The sequence below is a fragment of the Hypanus sabinus genome, chromosome 30, assembly GCF_030144855.1.
Source record: "Hypanus sabinus isolate sHypSab1 chromosome 30, sHypSab1.hap1, whole genome shotgun sequence".
Lineage (NCBI taxonomy): Eukaryota > Metazoa > Chordata > Chondrichthyes > Myliobatiformes > Dasyatidae > Hypanus > Hypanus sabinus.
In genome coordinates, this window is record NC_082735.1 from 10388961 (window position 1) to 10400907 (window position 11947).

The window sequence follows — 11947 nt, forward strand, 5'->3', positions numbered from 1 at the left end:
AACAGATTCCACAGATTAACCCTTTGGCTAAAAAATTTTTTCTGCATCTCTGATTTGAAAGTGCGCCCTTCCATCCTGAAGCTATGCCCTCTTGTCCTAGACTCTCCCACCATGGGCAACATCCTTACCATATCTACTCTGTCTAGGCCTTTCAACATTTGAAAGGATTCAATGAGACCCCCGCTCATCCTTCTGAATTCCAACGAGTACAGACCCAGTGCCATCAAACGATCCTCATAAGATGACCCTTTCATCCCTGGGTTGTGCTCTCTGTCTGTCTCGCTCTCATTAGTGGCTGAGAGATCGTTGCCAATTCTCGGCAAATCAGGGAATTGTTTTGTTATGTCCCTCCCATCACTGTAAAAGAGGACACCTTTTTCCCCATTATTAGTGAGAGAGAGAGAGCCTGTGGTATTGCTGGGTGAATGATTACTCTTTGTTGTACTGCAGATCATGGTCTTCATTGGGGGCGTGCTGTTGCTTTTTTGCGGAAGTGGGTGAGGGAGTGTCATTGCTTTGCTGTTGCTTGTGTGGGGGGAGGAGTGGGGGGCTTTGGGGTTCTAACGTTTTAACTGTCACTCATTCTTCGGGGCTCTTCTGGTTTTATGGATGTCTGTGAAGAACAAGAATTTCAGGGTGTACAGTACATTTCTCTGATATTAAAGGGAACTATCGAACTATTTACAATGATCAATTTATCTACTAACCAATACGCCTTTGGACTGTGTGAGGAAATTGGTGCACTCAGGGAAAATCCATGCATTCCACAGGAAGGACATACAGACTCCTTAAAGATGATGTAGGAATTGAACTCTGCACTCTGACGCCTCGAGCTGTAATAGTGTCACACTAACCGCCACTCTACCATGACGCGTTGACAACTAACATACACAAGAATGTTGGGGCAGCCCGCAAGTTTTGTCATTCATTCTGGCGCCAGTATGGTATGCCCACAATGCTCAGCAGAGTTCTCTGCCAATCCCTTTCTCACCATTGCAGCACCATCTGACATGATGCCTCAGTACGACACTCTATGTCTAACTTTTAACCTTCTGCTCTATCAGTTGATCGTTGCAATCGACTGGACACTCAGGTGAACCAGCTGCCTCATACCAACCAGTGAATTCACCGACTCTTCTGAGCAACACACACAAAATGCTGGAGGAACTCAGCAGGCAGGGTAGCATCTAGCCTTCGGCAGGACTGGACTCCAGTCTTCTTCGAAACATGAAGGATTTCAGCCTGAAACATCGACTGTACTTTTTTCCGTAGGAGCTGCCTGGCCTGCTGAGTTCCTCCAGCATTTTGTGTGTGTTGCTCGGATTTCCAGCATCTGCAGATTTTCTCTTGTTTGTGATTCTTCTTCTGAACTGCTCACTGCTAATGACTTATTCCCAGCAAATGGCAGATCACAATCCAAATGACACCCAAAACGGAGGCCATTTGGTCTGAGCAGATTGCCACTTTGGGCCATTTCACCTTGTCTAGCACTGGGTCTTCTAATTTGGTTTCCATGGGAGCTCATTGAGCTGGGCCCTGCTGACACTTTAGCAATGGGGACTTTCTGCCCATTTATCTCATTGCTACTGTAAGTCAATGCTACAGTGAAACAAGTGTGTGTGTAGAGCTCTCTGCAACCCTGGCAATCCAGGAGTTTTGTAAAACGCTCCTGATAGTCTCTCTGCCCCTCATTGATATTACTATCTCACACTACCATTCTCACTTCTGGGAGTATCACCTTCCCTTTCACTGCCATATAATTTCCTACTAGCCACTGGATTTACAGCACTCCAGCTTTCCTTTGGCATGGAACCATTGCAGCAATGGCTCCATCTCTGACTCAGCCTCTCCTGGCAGTACATCCTTTTAGTTATGGTCCAGGCTTTGAATTCATCTTCACACTCCTTCTGCCTGTGCCTAGCTGCTGTCTCCCACATCTACTTCAATGAAGAAAGATGCATGTCTTCACCGTACTCTCCTCCTGAGTTATCCCTTGTCTCATCAACTGCGGTAGCGAAATAGCAGTAATCACACAGTTAGTGCTTTAGCATCTCTCATGGCCACCTGTCCTATGCTGGGGCAAGCTTGCACACCCCTGTATCCCCTCTCTACCCAACAATGGAATCCTTGAACACGCAGCCCCTCAGTTCATGTGGCTCAATCCATTCAGTGTCCATAGTTGGTGGTGTAGCCTCTGGTTCAGCACCATGGACATAATGAGATCCATCTGGCTCCAATGGCAACTCTACAGTGTATCTGGATCATCTCTCCAGCGCAGGCTCTGACAGCATTGTGTTCTGAATCAATGTGCCTGAAGTATTTGAGTGCGGCGCAGTAACAGAACCAGTAGTGTTGCAGCATTATGAATCCAGTGACGCTGTTTCGATTCTGACTTCTAGTGCCGTGCAGAGTTTGCATTTCTCCCTCTGACTGCTTGGGTTTCCTCCCGTTTCCTAAAAACACGCAGATGGACCACTGTAAATTATCGCTAATGTAGGGCAAGGGGTAGAACCTGAGGTGAGATGTTAGGAATGTTAGGAGAATAGAATGGGTTAGAATAGGATTAGTACGGTCAGCGCAGACTCAACGGGCCAAGGAGCTTATTTTTGTGCTTTAAAGTGTCAAAGTTTCAAGGTAGATTTAATATCAAAGTACGTACATATTTCACATACAACTTTGACACTCATCTTCATTCAGGCAGCTCAAAATGAAGAAATCAAGACGTACAAACAAGCTGGATGAACTCAGCAGGTTGGGCAGCATCCGTTGAAAGAAGCAGTCCCTGACGACCCTGACGAAGGGTCTCGATCCGAAACATCCTTCTTTCAACGGATGCTGCCCGACCTGCTGTTCATCCAGCTTGCTTGTACGTCTTGATTTGACCACAGCATCTGCAGTGTACTTTGTGTTTCAAAATGAAGAAACACAGCCAAATCCATGAAAAGCCCTACACAGCCAAGACCAGCAAACATCCAGTGTGTGAAACAAGAACAAATCGTGCAAGCAGTAGAAAGGTAAGCATTTAATACCCAGAGCTTGAACTGCAGAGTCCCAGAAAGTTGGTCTACCATCACGGAGGCGAGTGAAGCTGGTCCAGGAGCCTGATGGCTCCATGCCGCAGCTGCAGAGCCTATCAGTGCTGAGCCGAGTGAAACTGGTCCAGGAGCTCGGAGACTGCAGGGCCACAACTGCTCCTGAAGCTGACAGCATGGGCACATGGCTCCTGCAGCACCTACCCAATGGCAACAGTGAGAAGAGAGGGGTACAGGTCAAACTCAAGCAGAAGTTTATTTACCAGAAAAGTTCGTAGATTTATCTCCCTGTGACTCCATTTCCCACATACAAACTTGCCTACATTATACTGACATGCATAAAAGGCCCTCCGATGGTTGGCTCAATCATGGATATTATGTCCAAAGGAACAGCAGAAACCAACACAGGTTTGGCACCAGCGACAATGCAAGAGCCGGCAGTCAGACTTGAACACAACGTAGTAACGCCGTAGGAACTCCAGCTCTGGATTTGCCTCAGATTTAGTCCCAAACTCTTCCACGTAAGTGGGTCTAGCCATAAGGCAGTGGAGGTTTGATATCAGAGACTTCTTTCTCCAAGATGAGCTGCCAGCCATGTTGTCAGAATCCAGTTTTGCACATAATATTTCACCCATTTGGTAGGGCCAGAGATTGTCTTCCCTATACTAACATCACCTGACAAACTGGAGGGTTCCACATCCATTTAAAGTATCAGTCTCCAATTTTTAATTCTCTAATCCCATAAGACCATAAAACATAGGAGCAGAATTAGCCTATTTGGCCCAGTGAGTCAGCTCCACTATTTCATCATGGCTGATCCATGTTTCCTGTCGGCCCCAATCTCCTGCCATTCCCCCATATCCCTTCATACCCTGACCAATCAAGAATCAATCAACCTCTACCTTAAATATATGTAAAGACTTGGCCTCCACAGCCACCTGTGGCAACAATTTCCATAGATTCACCACTCTCTGTCTTAAGAAATTCTCTCATACCTCCATTCTAAAAGTATGGCCCTCTATTCTGAGGCTGAATCCTCTGTTCTTAGACTCTCCCACCATAGGAAACGTCTTCTCCACATCCATTCTATCAAAGCCTTTCAACATTTGATAGGTTTCAATGAAGTCATCCATCTTTCTTCTGAACTCCAGTGTATACAGGCCCAGAGCCATCAAACACTCTATATGATAAGCTGTTCAATCCTGGAATCATTTTCGTGAATGTCCTTTGAACCCTCTCCAGTGTCAGCACATCCTTTCTATGATAAGGGGCCCAAACTGCTCACAATACTCCAAGTGAGGCTTCACCAGTGCTTTTATGATGCCTCAACATTACATCCTTGCCTTTATGTTCCAGTCCTCTTGAAATGAATACTAACATTGCATTTGCCCTCCTCACCACAGACTCAACCTGCAAATGACCCATTAGAAAATCCTGCACAAGGACTCTCAAGTCCCCTTGCACATAGAAAGAAGTGGTCCCTGTGGAACATCACTAATCGCCAGCTGCCAACCAGAAAAGGCTCCATTTATTCCCACACTTTGCCTTCTGTCAATCAGACACTGCTTTATCCATGCTACAATCTTTTCTGTACTACCATGGGTTCTTATCTTGTTAAGCAAACTCGTGTGGCACTTTGTCAAAGGTCTTCTGAAAATCCAAGTACACAACATCAACTCGTCTCCTTTGTCTATCCTGCTTATTATTTCTTCAAAGAATTCCAACAGATTCATCAGGCAAGATCTTCTCTTAAGGAAACCATGCTGACTATGGTCTATTTTATCATGAATCTCCAGGTACCCCAAAATCACATCCTTAACAATCGACTCCAACCTCTTCCCAACCACTGAAGTCAGACTAACTGGCCTATAGTTTCCTTTTTTCTGCCTCTTTCTCTTCTTGAAGAGTTGAGTGACACTTGCAATTTTCCAGTCTTCTGCAGCCATTCCATAATCCAGTGATTCTTGAAAGATCATTACTAATGCCCCCACGATCAATTCAGCCACCTCTTTCAGAACCCTGCAATGTACACCATCTGGTCCAGGTGACTTATCTACCTTCAGACCTTTCAGTTTCCCCAAGAACCTTTACCCTAGTAATGGCAACTTCACACATTTCTGACCCCTTACACTCTGAAACTTGACCATACCACTGGCATCTCCCATAGTGAATAGGAATGCAAAATCATCATCATGTGCCATACTCTGCCAGAGCCTTGGTGACCACTTTTTATCACTGCAATGTCAGCAGTCAAATCTCTTGCATCTCTGGCAGTGACGCTGGTCCACTTCTTGATGTTGTCGATCCAGGTTGTCCTCTGTCTGCCTCAGGAGTGGCTTCCTTCTACTCTGCCTTCAAGCACAGTACGTTCCAGTGTGTCATCAGTTCTTGAGATGTGTCCAAAACAGTGAAATTTCCTTTGGATAATGGTTTCCAGAAGTATTGGTTTAGTGCCAATCTTTTCTAGAATGAAATTGTTGGATCTCCTTTCAATGTCTGATACCCTGAAGATCCATCTGCATGTCCACATCTCAAAAGCTGTCAACTTCTTTTCATCAGCTGCTTTAGGGTCCATGTATCACAGCCATATAGGGTTACTGGCCAGGCGAGACTCTTGAGGAGGCGTATCTTGGTGTCAGTGCTCACAGATCTATCTTTCCAGATGTCCCAGAGTTTGGTAGCGCTTGTGCGTGCCATTGCTAGCCTTCGCCTTATTTCTTTGCTGCATTCGTTTGTGTCATTTAGTTCTGCATCAAGGTGTATAAAGGAGGACACTTGTTTGATCTTGTCGTTTCCAATGTAGATGTCAGCTTGAATTGCAGATTTGCTTATCACCATAACTTTGGTCTTTTTGCCATTTATCAGCAATTCAAATTCAGCAGAGACTTTTGCAACATGATTGAGTAGTGCTTGTAGGTCTTCTTCTGTTGTGGCTAGCATGGCTGTGTCATCTGTGTATCTCAAGCTACAGATGGCTCTTCCTCCAATTTTAATGCCAGTGTTGTCTGGAATTGCCAGTCTCATGATCATCTCAGTGTAGACCTTAAAAAGGTGTGGAGAAAAGATTCAGCCTTGGCGGACTCCTTTCCCATTGCAGAATGATTCCATCTCCGAAGGCTGGAGGATTGCATAGCATACAGTGTTTCTAGAAGAGCCACTAGGTGTGGTGCCATTGTTGTCCACAGTTTGGTGCACTGGACACAGTCAAAGCTGATGTACAGGGGGATATTGACCTCTCTCATTTTCTCCATTATTAGGCGTATGTTGAAGAGCTGGTCCCTGGTACCTCAGCAACTCCTGAAGCCAGCCTGTTCGAGTGCAATTTCTCTATGTAGTTTTTTAGTCTCTCAGAGATGATTATGAGTAGAACCTTGCTGGCATGTGATATCAATGCAATTGTTCTGTAATTACTGCACTGCAGGAGCTCCCCTTTCTTGGGAACTGGAATGTAGACAGATTTGCACCAGTCTGTTGGCCATTTGCCAGTCTTCCAGATGGTGCAGACAATGTGGTGCAAGATGTGGGCCATTGAGGTGCCTGTTGCTTTCAGCAGCTCTGCTGGTATGTGCCTGAACCAGGTGCTTTATTCTTTTTAGTCGTCTCAATTGCTCTTTCTACTTCTGACAGTAGTGGCTCTGGTTCGTGTTCCAGTGTTGTCCAGTCAATGGCTTTGTCACGGTTTTCATCCTCGTGATTTTCATAGAGTTTCTTGGTGTACTTGAGCCACCTTTCCCTCACATCTGCATCTTCTGTCAGAATTTTTCCTTCCTTATTTTTGAATGCACCAATTTTTGGTGTGAAGATGCAGGTAAGTTCTTTTACTGCAGCATAAACTATCTTGCTGTTGCCTTTGTTGGCCTCATTTCCCATGTTGAAGCAGATGTGTTGCAGGTATGCCTCTTTGTCAAGCCTACAGCGTCATTGTACTCCACACTTCAGCTCCTTGTATTCCTTACTTTATTGTTCCTTTCTGACCTTTCACCTATCTCTTCGTTTCTACTGCATACAGTGTTCTATTTGTGATCCATTCTATGCCTTTGTGCTGTCGTCAATGCATCTCTTGTTACATTCCTAAGTTCTTCTCTTTCAACCTCTTCTTGTACGTTCAGCAGGGCTTCAAGTAACACACCTGAGGATTGGGAGAAATTCAGAGTCCAGGAGAGGAGGACAAAGGGCTTAATTAGGAAAGGGAAAAAAGATTATGAGAGAAAGCTGGCAGGGAACAAAAAAACTGACTGTAAAAGTTTTTATAGATATGTGAAAAGAAAAAGATTGGTTAAGACAAATGTAGGTCCCTTACAGTCAGAAACAGGTGAATTGATCATGGGGAACAAGGACATGGCAGACCAATTGAATAACTACTTTGCTTCCATCTTCACTAAGGAGGACATAAATAATCTTCCGGAAATAGTAGGGGACCGAGGGTCTAGTAAGATGGAGGAACTGAGGGAAATACATGTTAGTAGGGAAGTGGTGTTAGGTAAATTGAAGGGATTAAAGGCAGATAAATTCCCAGGGCCAGATGGTCTGCATCCTAGAGCACTTAAGGAAGTAGCCCAAGAAATAGTGGATGCATTAGTGATAATTTTTCAAAATTCCTTAGATTCTGGATTAGTTCCTGAAGATTGGAGGGTAGCTAATGTAACCCCACTCTTTAACAAAGGAGGGAGAGAGAAACTGGGGAATTATAGACCGGTTAGCCTGACATCGGTAGTGGGGAAAATGCTAGAGTCGATTATCAAAGATGTGATAACAACACATTTAGAAAGAGGTGAAATCATCGGACAAAGTCAGCATGGATTTGTGAAAGGAAAATCATGTCTGACGAATCTTTCAGAATTTTTTGAAGATGTAACTAGTAGAGTGGATAGGGGAGAACCAGTGGATGTGGTATATTTGGATTTTCAAAAGGCTTTTGACAAGGTCCCACACAGGAGATTAGTGTGCAAACTTAAAGCACACAGTATTGGGGGTATGATATTGATGTGGATAGAGAATTGGTTGGCAAACAGGAAGCAAAGAGTGGCAATAAATGGGACCTTCTCAGATTGGCAGGCAGTGACTAGTGGGGTACTGCAAGGCTCAGTGCTGGGACCCCGGTTGTTTACAATATATATTAATGATTTAGATGAGGGAATTAAATGCAGCATCTCCAAGTTTGCGGATGACACGAAGCTGGGCGGCAGTGTTAGCTGTGAGGAGGATGCTAAGAGGATGCAGGGTAACTTGGATAGGTTAGGTGAGTGGGCAAATTCATGGCAGATGCAATTTAATGTGGATAAATGTGAGGTTATCCACTTTGGTTGCAAGAACAGGAAAACAGATTATTATCTGAATGGTGGCCGATTAGGGAAAGGGGAGGTGCAACGAGACCTGGGTGTCATTGTACACCAGTCATTGAAAGTGGGCATGCAGGTACAGCAGGCAGTGAAAAAGGCAAATGGTACGTTGGCATTCATAGCAAGAGGATTTGAGTACAGGAGCAGGGAGATTCTACTGCAGTTGTACAAGGCCTTGGTGAGACCACATCTGGAGTATTCTGTGCAGTTTTGGTCCCCTAATCTGAGGAAGGACATTCTTGCCATAGAGGGAGTACAAAGAAGGTTCACCAGATTGATTCCTGGGATGGCAGGACCTTCATATGAAGAAAGACTGGATCGACTAGGCTTATACTCACTGGAATTTAGAATATTGAGGGTGAATCTTACTGAAACCTATAAAATTCTAAAGGGATTGGACAGGCTAGGTGCAGGAAGATTGTTTCCAATGTTGGGGGAGTCCAGAACGAGGGGTCACAGTTTAAGGTTAAAGGGGAAGCCTTTTAGGACCAAGATGAGGAAAAACTTCTTCACACAGAGAGTGGTGAATCTGTGGAATTCTCTGCCACAGGAAACAGTTGAGGCCAGTTCATTGGCTATATTCAAGAGGGAGTTAGATACAGCCTTTATGGCTAAAGGGATCAGGGGGCATGGAGAGAAAGCAGGTACAGGGTTCTGAGTTGGATGATCACCCATGATTATATTGAATGGCGGTGCAGGCTCGAAGGGCCGAATTGCCTACCCCTGCAGCTATTTTCTATGTTTCAAAACTGTTGCAAACCTCTATGCTGAGAGAGTTTGGTATGTCTGCGAGATCGTATCTGACTGGTGGTTTTGCTTGTTTTACCTTCTTAACCCTGAGTTTCACCTTGGCCAACAGCAGTTGGTGATCAGTATCACAGTCAGCTCCCCGACATGCCCTGCATTTCAGAATATTTGATTTCCATCTTTTGTTGGTGAGGATATAATCAATCTGGTTCCTGGTTTTACCATCAGGAGCTGTCCATGCGTATTTGCGCCGAGGGTGTTGATCAAACATTGTGTTCATTATATGGAGGTGGTTTTCTTGATAGAACTCAACTAGCCATGTCCCCCATTCATTTGGTGTTCCTAAACCGTTGTTTCCCATGACTTCCTTATTCAGACATACTTGGCCATCTTTTGCATTGAAATCACCTAAAGTGAGCACACCATCAGTTTTCGGAGTATCGTCAATGAGGCCTTTGCATGTGGTTGTAGTGTCCCTCAAGCTCTTCCTCCTCTGCATCACTAGTTGGTGAGTAGTTAACAATGAGTGTGATTGGGAAAGGTTTGCATTGTATGCCGATGGACAAGAGTCGTTTGTTCAGTGAGTTGTAGCCTAGTACTGCTAAAGCTGTTTCTTGCTTCAAGATGAACACAACACCTGCTCTTCCTCCTTTCTCAGATCCAGAGTAGTACATTATGTAGCTGTTCTTTGCTGCAAAATGACCTCTGTCAGACCATCTGATTTCATTTATCCCAATGATATTGCTGCCGATTTCATCGATGAGAAGGTGAAGTTTCCCTGTGCTTCTTAGAGTGTGAACATTCCAAGTGCCAATATTGGTATAATGTTTGTTAAGTCTGAGGGACTTCATTCCAGCACTGGTTGTGTCAGATTCTGGGGTTCCTGGAACAGGATTTCCCCCAGAGTAATCATTATGACCAGAGGTACTGAAGTGCTGTCAGCCTCTTCCCCAGTAGTATTGTTACCGTGATACAGCCTGCGGGTCCCACTGCCCACAGAAAGGTTTTTGTCATTCATTGGTCCTGTCATAGAGTGAAAGTGACTGTCTTGGAGGAAAGGGGATTCTGTGAGTGGTCCCTCACATCCTTCTCACAGTGCAGTGGTCACTCACTGACCAAATTGCCCAGCCGTTGATGCCATTATGGCATTCTTCCGCCTGTGCAGTTGACATTATTATTGTTGACCTGCTGAGTTCCTCTGCCAGTTCCTCAACCAACACCCTGCTGCCAGTGTCTTCACCGTAACCCTGGTAAGGGAGGCTGACAGGTGCTAGTCCTTGCCCAAGGGACACCAGGGAGTACCTGTGATGGTTAAGATGCACTCCATCATCCTCATAGCCCTTGTGGACCCCTGCGCCTGGATGCAGTCTTACGTCTTGCCCAGGACTTAAAATACTTATCCAATTTGTCCACCATTTCTTTGTCCCACAACGTCATATCTGCCAATCTCTAGTTGTGCTACAAGTTCATCTACATTATTCCGTATATTGCGTGCATTCAGTCCTGTATTTACCCTTTTTGATTTTGTCCTCCTTTTACATTGCAACTCATCCTGTTCACTGCAACTTAGCCCCAGCATCAGCCTCTCCTTTCTAGGCGTCTCACTACACATTGCCTTTGGTTGTAAATCAACTACCTCATCCTCAGCACTATCACTCTGGCTCCCTTCCCACTGCCAGATTAGTTTAAACCCTCCCTAATGGCTCGAGCAACCTGCCCACAAGGATATCGAACCCTCTTGGGTTCAGGTGTAACCCATCACTTTTGTACAGATCAGAAGGGATCCCAATCATCTGAATCTGAACCCCTGCACCCAGCACCAGTTCCTCAGCCACGTAATCACCTGCCAAATCGTCCTATTCTTACCCTCAATGTTGTGTGGCACAGACAGCAGTCCAGAGATTACTACCCTGGACAGGGTAGTAATTCCAGCAGAGGGATGGAATGAGACTGTCCTACAACTTAGCCTCCTACATTCAAGGCAAGTAGGTGAATGTCTTTTTTCAGAACTCAACACTTCCTTCAGGGAAATCAAATCTCTTCTGAGCTACAGCAGTCAGCTCACGGATTCAGCGACCTTTCTCACCAAGCACATTCTGAGTCCTGGTGGCAATGATGATGATCTCGGACTGGGTTAGGGTGACACATACCTCCGCGCCACTGTAGCCGTCCTCTGCCAACTCGCGGGTCAGGAACTCATTAAGCTCAGCCTTGAAGATCCTGTCCGCGACAAACTTTAGTTTCTTCGAGATCTGGGCCGCCATCTTCCACAGCAAAAGGGGATTTGCCATCGGTTATCTCTTTAGGGACTCCTACTGCCATGCAATACAGTGCCTATAAAAAGTATTCATTCACCTCCCCCCCCCCCCCGGAAATGATCATGTTTTATTGTTTTCCAACATTGAATCACAGTGGATTTAATTTGGCTTTTTTGACACTGATCAACAGAAAAACTCTTGTGTCAAGATAAAAACAGATCTTTACAAAGTGATCTAAAGTAATTACAAATATAAAACACAAAATAATTGATTGCATAAGTGTTCATCCCCTTCAAGTCAGTATTTAGTAGATGCACTTTTGGCAGCAATTACAGCCTTGAGTCTGTGTGGATGGGTCTCCATCGGCTTTGCACACCTGGACACTGCAATTTTTCCCCATTCTTCTTTACAAAATTGCTCATGCTCTGTCAGATTGCAAGGGGGTTGTGAGTCATTTTTCAAGCCCAGCCACAAATTCTCAATTGGGTTGAGGTGTAGACTCTGACTAAGTCACTCCAGGACATTAACTGTTGTTTTTAAGCCATGGATGCAGAGATAGCAATGGACAAGT